A 9,146-nucleotide genomic window follows, 5' to 3' on the forward strand; every position below is an offset into this window, starting at 1 on the left:
ATCTTTCAGATTGACTCTTGAATCTTTATCTATACTTATATGTATATGTTATAGAATATGGTATCGTTGAGTTAGTATCCTATCGCGTATCAAAACGCAAGTCCCGAACTTATATTGGGGCTAACTCAATCTGTGTTTGTTACTAAGTAGCTAAGTATATATCTATTTTATTTTATTTATTTCTTCTTTTTTATTTTCAAAAGACTTTGGGGTAGACCTTTTCACAAGCGATGGGACAAATTAGTTAAAAAATCTTAAATGAAACTTCTGCTAATCAGAAGGAATTTTTGATGGTAATTTAATGTCATCATTTGCCTTACATTGTCCCATCATCTGGGGTCGGCGCAAAATTAATGTGTCAAAGCTAAATTGGTTGCAAAAGTCTTAAGTTAAAATGTTCATGCCTTTTATATCTGTTATTATACGAAATTAATTTTAATAGGATTAACTACAGATTAATGAGAAATTAACTTTAATTACAGGTCATCAGTAGATATTCCTTTTCCATAAGAAATAATTACGTGAAAAATATATCTGATAGTGCAATGCAAATTTTGCACCGCGGCGCGACTTGCATTATCCGAGAGTAATGTAAACAATATCTTCAGGGCTGGATGGGGGAATTCCTCAGGGTGACCACACATTAATGCACGCTGGATATTTCCTTCTCAGCAGTAGTCGTTCTGAAATTGTAGTCGTTTATAGCTGTACTATTATAGTTTAAAAATTGACGTGAGAAAGTAACTGTCTAATTTCAGGATAAATGTTTTAATTTTGGATTTTTTTTAATGTATCTACCTAAGTAATTTATACATTAGCAGAAGGAGGAATTGCTATAAGACTTAGGTATATTATATTATAACAACGTTTTGTGTCTATTCGAGTGTCTGTCAAAGTTGTAACTTGGGGTTATATTTATATGAGTTTGAGGAAACTAGCGATGTTTAACGTTTACTGAATTAAGAAAGAGACAGGTACGTGCATAATAAAGGGACAATTTAGGTACCTACTTTTTTTTATTCTAACATTCACGAAAAACGTTCCTTTTCCCTAAACGAAATATAATTTCCTGAATCTGAAGTCGAGTGAGAATCCCTTTTTTTTTTCAACTAAATGTCAACCTAGCCAGACATAGTCGCATTGAGTTTATTAAAAATTGGATTCAGTCGACATAGGCGCGGCACGCGACTCTCCATATTAAATTTATCATCTTATGGGGGTCGCCCGTTCGTAAACCGAAGTTTTATTAAAACAGATTGCTTTATTTATGTGATTAAAAAAAAATAACTAGTTGAATTTAATGTCGCCGTCACCTTAATTATTATGTATAAGTAGGTATTCTGTTAATTTCCTAATCAAAGTTTTTAGTTTAGTTCGATAACTTTATTAAAACTTCGAATATTGATCTCGCAATAAAGAAAATTATCTATGTATTTTTCCTTGTAGGCGACAAGGAAAACACACGCAGTCTCACACACACACAACTAAAAATTACAACAAATACACTTAAAATTTTCTGAACAACCTCTCATATTTAGCCAACTCATCAAAGTCCCATCTAATTGACTTAAATTTAAGTATTGTTTTGGCAAGCTTAACATTAATTATCTGTGACGGTACACGTTACGTCGCAAACTCCATAACTAAATTATTTCTGCCCCTCCCGCAGCAACTAGTAGCCATCTCTCGTTTTAGGTTAATCCTTAAAAATGTCAGCTATTTTTTACCTTGACGCTAAGATGCAGTGCAGATTGTGCGAGTTAAATGTTAAGTGATCAGAAATTAGACCTTCGTGGGCATTTTTTCAGGTCATATTCAAAATTAATTGTAAGTAATTGTTTGAGTTTTTATCATCACTCGTGGGCGAAGCCGCGGCGGCAGAAACTAGTGCAATAAAGTCATTTTAAACTAACAAACAAACTTTTGAACCCAATATCGGCTGGTTCAATGTGAACAAACTCGCGTCGGGGCAGTGGATTAAAGTTAAATCTAATTTACAAACAGGGATTCGCGAAGGGATCCGATTGGAGATTAATAAAGTTTTGAGATAAATGTAGCTATGGACGGAACCTTTAATTGAAACATCGAGAGCGTTTATATAATAGGAGTACCTATCTAAAATTATTATTGAGATAGTTTTGTTGGGTGGTGAATAATTACCACTTATTTATATTACCTACATAAAATATTTTAGCATGTCTAAGACATGATTGGCATACGGGTAAATGTATGTTACATTTGTCTAGTCTCTAGTCTTCAAATAGTTATGTAATAAACTAAACCTTTGTGGGTAAAAAGGTTATGTTTAAAAATCATTATGTCATAAAACAGTACGCTATACCTATTACATTATGACCAAAACGTTTGTGCTTTTAGATAGGGACTCTAACGAAAAGTAACCTTTAACTCTGTTAGTAAATTTATGGCGTAAGTCCATTTTTGTAATTTTTAAATGAATAAATAAATTAAGACTTTTGCCCAGCTGTGGGACATAAAATAGGCTTAAAATCAAATAACTTAACTTTTTCTGTATGATAATAAAGACATTTAAGATTACTACTCAGCTTACTTACAAATTTTGCTTTGCTATTATTTATTTTATTTAAAACTACATTATTAATATGTAGTTTTAAATAAAATAAAGTCGATGACCTCATAAGCTCCCGTGCGACTAAGCATTCCCAAGAAGGGATGACGTCAAAAAATTGGACGGTTGTAAAATCACAATATTTGAGATTGGGTTATTTTTTTCCCGGGCTTCACGACGTCACAGCCCCGAACGCAGTCGGGAACATGCGGATATGAGGGGGAGTTTTTATCTTGAAAATTTATGGGAGTGAAGCCCCATGCCGCGTCTAGTAATTTTATAGATTGCGCATTGTTTACTGCCCAATGGTGCAATCAGCGCAATCGTGTGCACTACCTAATTAATGTATAGGTATTTACACATGCACAGATATTCGCTATTGGTTGACCAAGCCTGAAATCTATACTATTATCATAAAGAGGTAAGCGTTTGGGAGTTTCTATGTTTGAGGCGGGTAATCCCCGCTACTACCGAACCAATTTCAAAAATTCTTTCACTATTAGATAGATACATTATCCAAGATTGCTATAGGCTATATTTTATCTCAAAACTCTCACGGGAGCGAAGCCCCGGGCAACATCTAGTAGGTTTGCAAATTTGTTGTGTTTGTAGGTAATGTTTATACAGATAACAGTTTGTCTCTCATACTTTCACGGTTACGGAAGACTGAAATTCTGTTATGAGGGCTGGATTTTTTGTGAAAAACAGATAAGACAAGTACTTTTTGCTAGTAAGTTTAATTAATGTAGGTAAGTAGCTCTAGAAAATCGAAGTCCTAAGTCAACTCCATTTGTATTATGTCTATGGTCTATGATCATTTTTAACAGGTCTCGCGCTGCCTTTCTCGTATTAGTACACAATTCTTGAAGTCAATTTGAACTTTGATTATAATCAAATGCAAATTTATATTAGGCAAGTTCAAGTTCAAGTATAGTAGGTACAATCAACGGCACGCAGTTAGATGCGTGAGCTTCATATAATGTTTCCGTATGTATATCTTTTGACCGTATACTTTATACGTATGTGTACATTGCTATATTTATATGCAAAAATTCTACTAATCCTACTAATATATTATAAATGCGAAAGTTTGATATATTATAAATCTATTTGACGGATAGTTATGAAATTTAGTACATGGGTAGAATATAACCTGGAATACATAGGGTACTTTGTTTTTCGACATTCCCACGGGAGCGAAGCCCCGGGTCGCAGCTCGTTATATCGTAAAAAAAAAATCTGAGCTCCTCGGCGTGGTAGGGATCAAGATTGTTTAAATGAGTTTCTATCGGCATATCTTCTCAACAGTGATCGTTCCGAAATGCTAGTAGTTTGTAGGTCAACAACGAAGTTTTCTTCCGCGTCTGTAAGTCTATCCGCGATAAACACACAAACTTTTTCGCCAACAGATAGCGTGATTCCTTAGGAAGGTTTAAGTTTAATTTTAAGGTTTTTTGTTTTTAATTTATAATGTTTTTACCAGAGCGAAGCCGGCACACACCGCTAGTTTAGAATATGATGTGTAAAAGTGCTTATGAAAGTCTAACTTCTGAACAGATGCTTTGATTTCGACTATTTAATCGCAATAAAGGCGAATTATTACATTGACTGTACAGTCAGTTGTTGTAGTTTGAGTTAACCTATATCGAAACGCAATTTTCTTCAATGTACTACCTACTTATATTTCTGTAATTTATCTTTCCTATATACTAATTATTTCTATAATTTTATTGGTACCGTGCAGCGCGACTAAACGATTTGTGATGGTGATGCGTCCGGCGGAATGACGCGGCGTTTTGGGACCACCGTCGGTGTTTATAGGTTACTGGACATTCGCTTTTTTTGTAGTAACTTTCGACTGCTTTTTAAACTATTGAAACATAAAGAAAGAAGTTTATGAAAGAAGAAAACATCGTGAGGAAACTTGCACATCGGTGGACAGTTTAGTTCACTAGTGAAAGTCACGTCAGATGCCTTTTGGCGACTTGGATAAAATCTGACACCAGTGTTAGCAATAACACACTCGATATGAATGAATTCATTTCATAACAAAAGACTATCAACCCCCTTACCATAGTAAGGTAACGTTCATTTTCTCCCACAAAACATCTCAATTGAAAAGACGAGGCTTCCGGATCTCCCGAATCTAATAAAAACATATTCAATAATCAATAAATCTGTTTTGGCTCAAGGGGTGACATCGGATTGAAAAGCGTGAAAGGCCATAAAAGTCCACTCGACGAATACAGCCCGTAAATAGATCAAATCTTTCTCTGATTTACTCTTCTTGGAATTTTCTGTTTTCCCTCCTAAACACCCTACATGAATAATGCCTTTATGCGACAAGAGTAAATCTGTGTTTTATATGATTTTATACAAAAACAACCGACAAAAAATTGTATTCTTTATTTAGTTTTTAACGTAAGGCCTTTCTCCGGACTATAGAGTGCCTCGTATCGTTAACTTTGACATTAAATTTAATAAAAAAACACAAATATGCCATTTTGTCTATACGTCAGCGGCGCGCCGGTTAAAATAAACGTCAAATTTGACAATTCAACTCACCCTAACACTTCAAGATGCAAATAGATAAAATATCTTGAAATTTCCAGATATCGTCTGGAAACTAACTACTTATACACACATAAAATGGACACAAAGCTTTTGCATTATTGTAACATTGCGTAAACATTGCGTAGTCAGTATGAGTGCCTTTATTTACCGCATTAAAAAACCAGCAATGTATAACGAATCCAAAGGTTAGCACACTGTTCGAGGACATTGTTGAGTCTGCATTAGAGAAGATGGCGCCTGCATCGAAACAAAAAAAAAAAACTCTCTGTCTTTTACTCCACCAATAGGCCCAAGGGGAACACTCCAAGTTGATCCCTCGTCGGGATGGAGGATAACGGATTCTCGAAGAATCGACAGGAGCGATCCGCGAATCTCTCCGTTTTCTATTGCTTTTTATTTCACGCGGATTTGAGTTTTTTAACTGGAATCTCAAGTTAACGACGACGACACTTTTTATGGCACTCAGTTGTTGAGATAGCTCTGTAAAGATCTATTTTTTTATAGAAACAAAACGTACACACGATGGGTATTACCAGTTTTATATTATATTCTCATTTCTTTTAATATACTTAACACCATTTTATTTTAACTTTTTTTTGGGCAAAAGTCAAAAAATTCCATATACATATAATTACTGAGTTTTTAATGTGATCTTTGCGTTGACAAAAGGCAAACCAAGTGATTACTTAATTAAAATGATTATTTTAATTGTATTTTGAACCTGAATATTTGCATGCCAATCGTTGGTGCAACACGCATTGAATCTAGGCATAATTTTGTTCTATTAGTATCTCTACCGGAACAATTGGATGACCGAAGCGAGAATTAGAAAAAGATGGGACATTACACATTATTATAGTAATGCATACAAAATGTAACATATATATGACTTAAAACTAAATAAGTATATATAAGAAAATGTGCATAGGTGGCCTTATCACTGTAAGCGATTTATTGACTTCCAGAATTGCGACTTGCAGAAATTAAATTTATTAGAAGTGTAAAATGTAGTGTAGAAATATTTATATAAGTAAGTATGTCTACCCTGTAAATAAACAAATGTATTCATGTATGCGCAATATTTTTTCAATAATATAAATATATAAATAAATATATAGAAACAAATCACACAGATTGAGTTAGCCCCAAAGTAAGTTCGAAACTTGTGTTATGGGACACTAACTCAACGATACTATATTCTATAACATATACTTATATAGATAAACATCCAAGACCCAGGTCAATTTGAAAAATATCATTTTCCATGTTGACCTGACCGGGGATCGAACCCGGGACCTGTAGTGTATCAGTCTGGCATGATGACCATTAGGCCACGGAGGTCGTCAATCTATCTATCTGTCGTCAAAGTTCGTGAAGGAATGAACCAACAAATTTTAAATGGAATCCTGTGATAGTAGCACCAGAATCAGCTGTATAGGTACTAAGTAGTTGATATAATATCATTATTTAAATTTTATTATTATGTTGAGAGTAACGTATTGTACCGCCTCTGGATGCACCAACAATTAGATTTGGCTCCGTCTTAAAGGTAATTGTGCACTGCAGAGATGCTCCACTGCACTTAGAAGACAATGGCGTGGTCTACCGCGCACTTAGGGTTGGCACAAACGTTAGAAATTATTATAATGTCTGGAAAATTTATAGAACACGGAATAGCAAGGGCAATATCTGAATTAATATAAATATTATCTCTCAATAATCTGACCCCCTTATTAATAAAAACCTTATTCTCTGGTTAGCCTCGGAATAGTTATTCTTTGTTTTGTCTCGTTCTTTCAATGTCAAATGCTGAAAAGAGAGAGAGGGACAAAACAAAGATTTACTACTCCAAGACTAATTAGAGAATTAAATGTTTATTAATAAGGGGGTGAGAGTTTACCCGGTGTTTTCCTCAGCCATTGAGAGTTGAAGCCCATGGTCCGCTTTCCGGCTTTTTCTCTTCCACTTTGCACGGTATTATTCGGCTTTATTAAAATTCGAGAGAAAATTGAACTGATTGATAAAAAATTCAAACAAAACAAATTCAGCTTGTTTGGCAACAAAGGACCCAAGTGGTGTGCGTGTGGTATCTTTCCGTGAGTATTGTATGAGGCGACTAAGGGACACAGCCTAGGCAGCTGATAGGCAACAATAGCATTCCCAAGGAGGGTCGACGGCAGGCAGGAGGCCGGTTGTAAAATAAAATTTAAAAGCTTTTTTACGCTTACCCCGGGCTTCGCGGCTTCACAACCCCGAACGCAAACGGGAACATGCAGATATGAGAGTGAGAGAGGGTCCGACAGAAGTCTATTGCACAAACAGTGGGATACTTATAAATACAGTCTATATTAAAAAAGTTTGTAAAAAAAAAAAAACAATAAAATTTCATTCTTAAAAAAATGGTTCGAACGAGTCCTCATTTGTATGAAGAATGTCTATAGCCATAACCGCACCATGCAAATTAATACAACTCGACGAATTCGGCATTCTGAAAGACAATAAAAAAAGTTATAAATAAATTGAGGAAATTAGCTGACGGCGGCGCCATAATCTGCGTAATAAAACTGCAATCTATTTTAGTTTTGTTCCAGTTCATTTTATTAAATCTTTCGCAGTATTATATATACAGTACTATTGGGTGATCTTGTTGTTTAATTTTTTATTTATTTAAACTTTAATTACACAACTTAAATTGTTAACAAAAGGTGGCATTCATCTTGGGATCAAACAGAAAAAGGCAAAAAGAAAAAAGTATATCTTACCAAATCCCAATAGAGCGTTGTAGATTTGCCATCGACACGCAAAGAAGAAACTTTCTATGCCCAATATCTAGTTTTTGCGTGGTCAGTCAGAAATACAAGGGTTGATGATGATTGTGTATTAAATTATTATATGATAACATAAATAACTGCACCTATACACATATCCTCTCAACCTATTGCCGAATTACTGTAATCCATACACGCCCTACATGGGATCAGTCCGCATTAGTGTACCTATCTATCAATTTTAATTAATGTACTTACGCACTGGAATATTAATTCTTGTATAATAAATATTTTATGTCCTTAACACTTCAAACTACATGTATGCAAAATTAAAAAATAAAATGTTTGAGTAGATAGAACGTGATGGGATGGTTCGCAGAGCGTTTCGACCGCTGCGGCTGCGCGGTCATTACAATCCGTCAATTTTCTTGAGGAAGGAATCATTTCCAAAATCAATCATTCCTAAAATTGACATTACTACAGTACAGAGTCATTAATGTAAAGTCGTATAGTAAAACTCATTCTTGTCTTTGTTAAAATTTGAAAAATTGTAATGACAGCGCGACCGCAGCGGTCGAAACGCTCTGCGAACCACCCGATGAGGTAACAAACAAACAAACTTACTTTCGCATTTATAATATTATAATTTTCATACAATATAGTTATAACAAATAACTTTTCGTAGAAGATTCTGAGTCTGTGCTGTAAAAAAACGACTTAGTGCAATATATTATTTACTTCAATGGATATACATCTAGAAAGCTTCTCGAACAGATATTTCCAACAAATACTCAAAACTCCTCAAGGCTCTCAATAAACTAAACAAAATTTAATATGGTCCTAAGCTAGGTTACAAATAGCCTAGTGGTAAACTTTGAATTAATCTTTCTTTCTTATTTATCTTTCTTTCATTCAGTGTGTGTTATATAAAGGTGAGTGTATGTTATTGCATTTGTTTCACGAAAAAACGGTGGGATTAATTGATTTTCGTCTTATTGGTCATGGACAATTTTCATGTACACCTATTCATGTGTTCGTGAATACTAAGACAATTTTAAAATTTACTAGACAATACATACATATTTTATGTTTTCTAAACAGGGACCAAAAGTGGACTATTTCAGATAGCCATTTGAAAATAGTCCACTTTTGGTCCCCACTTTTACGCACGCTTCATTCCTCTCACGTCCCTCTAATGGAAAGCGGAGACAGTACTG

This window comes from Plodia interpunctella, chromosome 10 (assembly GCF_027563975.2).
Source record: "Plodia interpunctella isolate USDA-ARS_2022_Savannah chromosome 10, ilPloInte3.2, whole genome shotgun sequence".
NCBI classification, from domain to species: Eukaryota; Metazoa; Arthropoda; class Insecta; order Lepidoptera; family Pyralidae; genus Plodia; species Plodia interpunctella.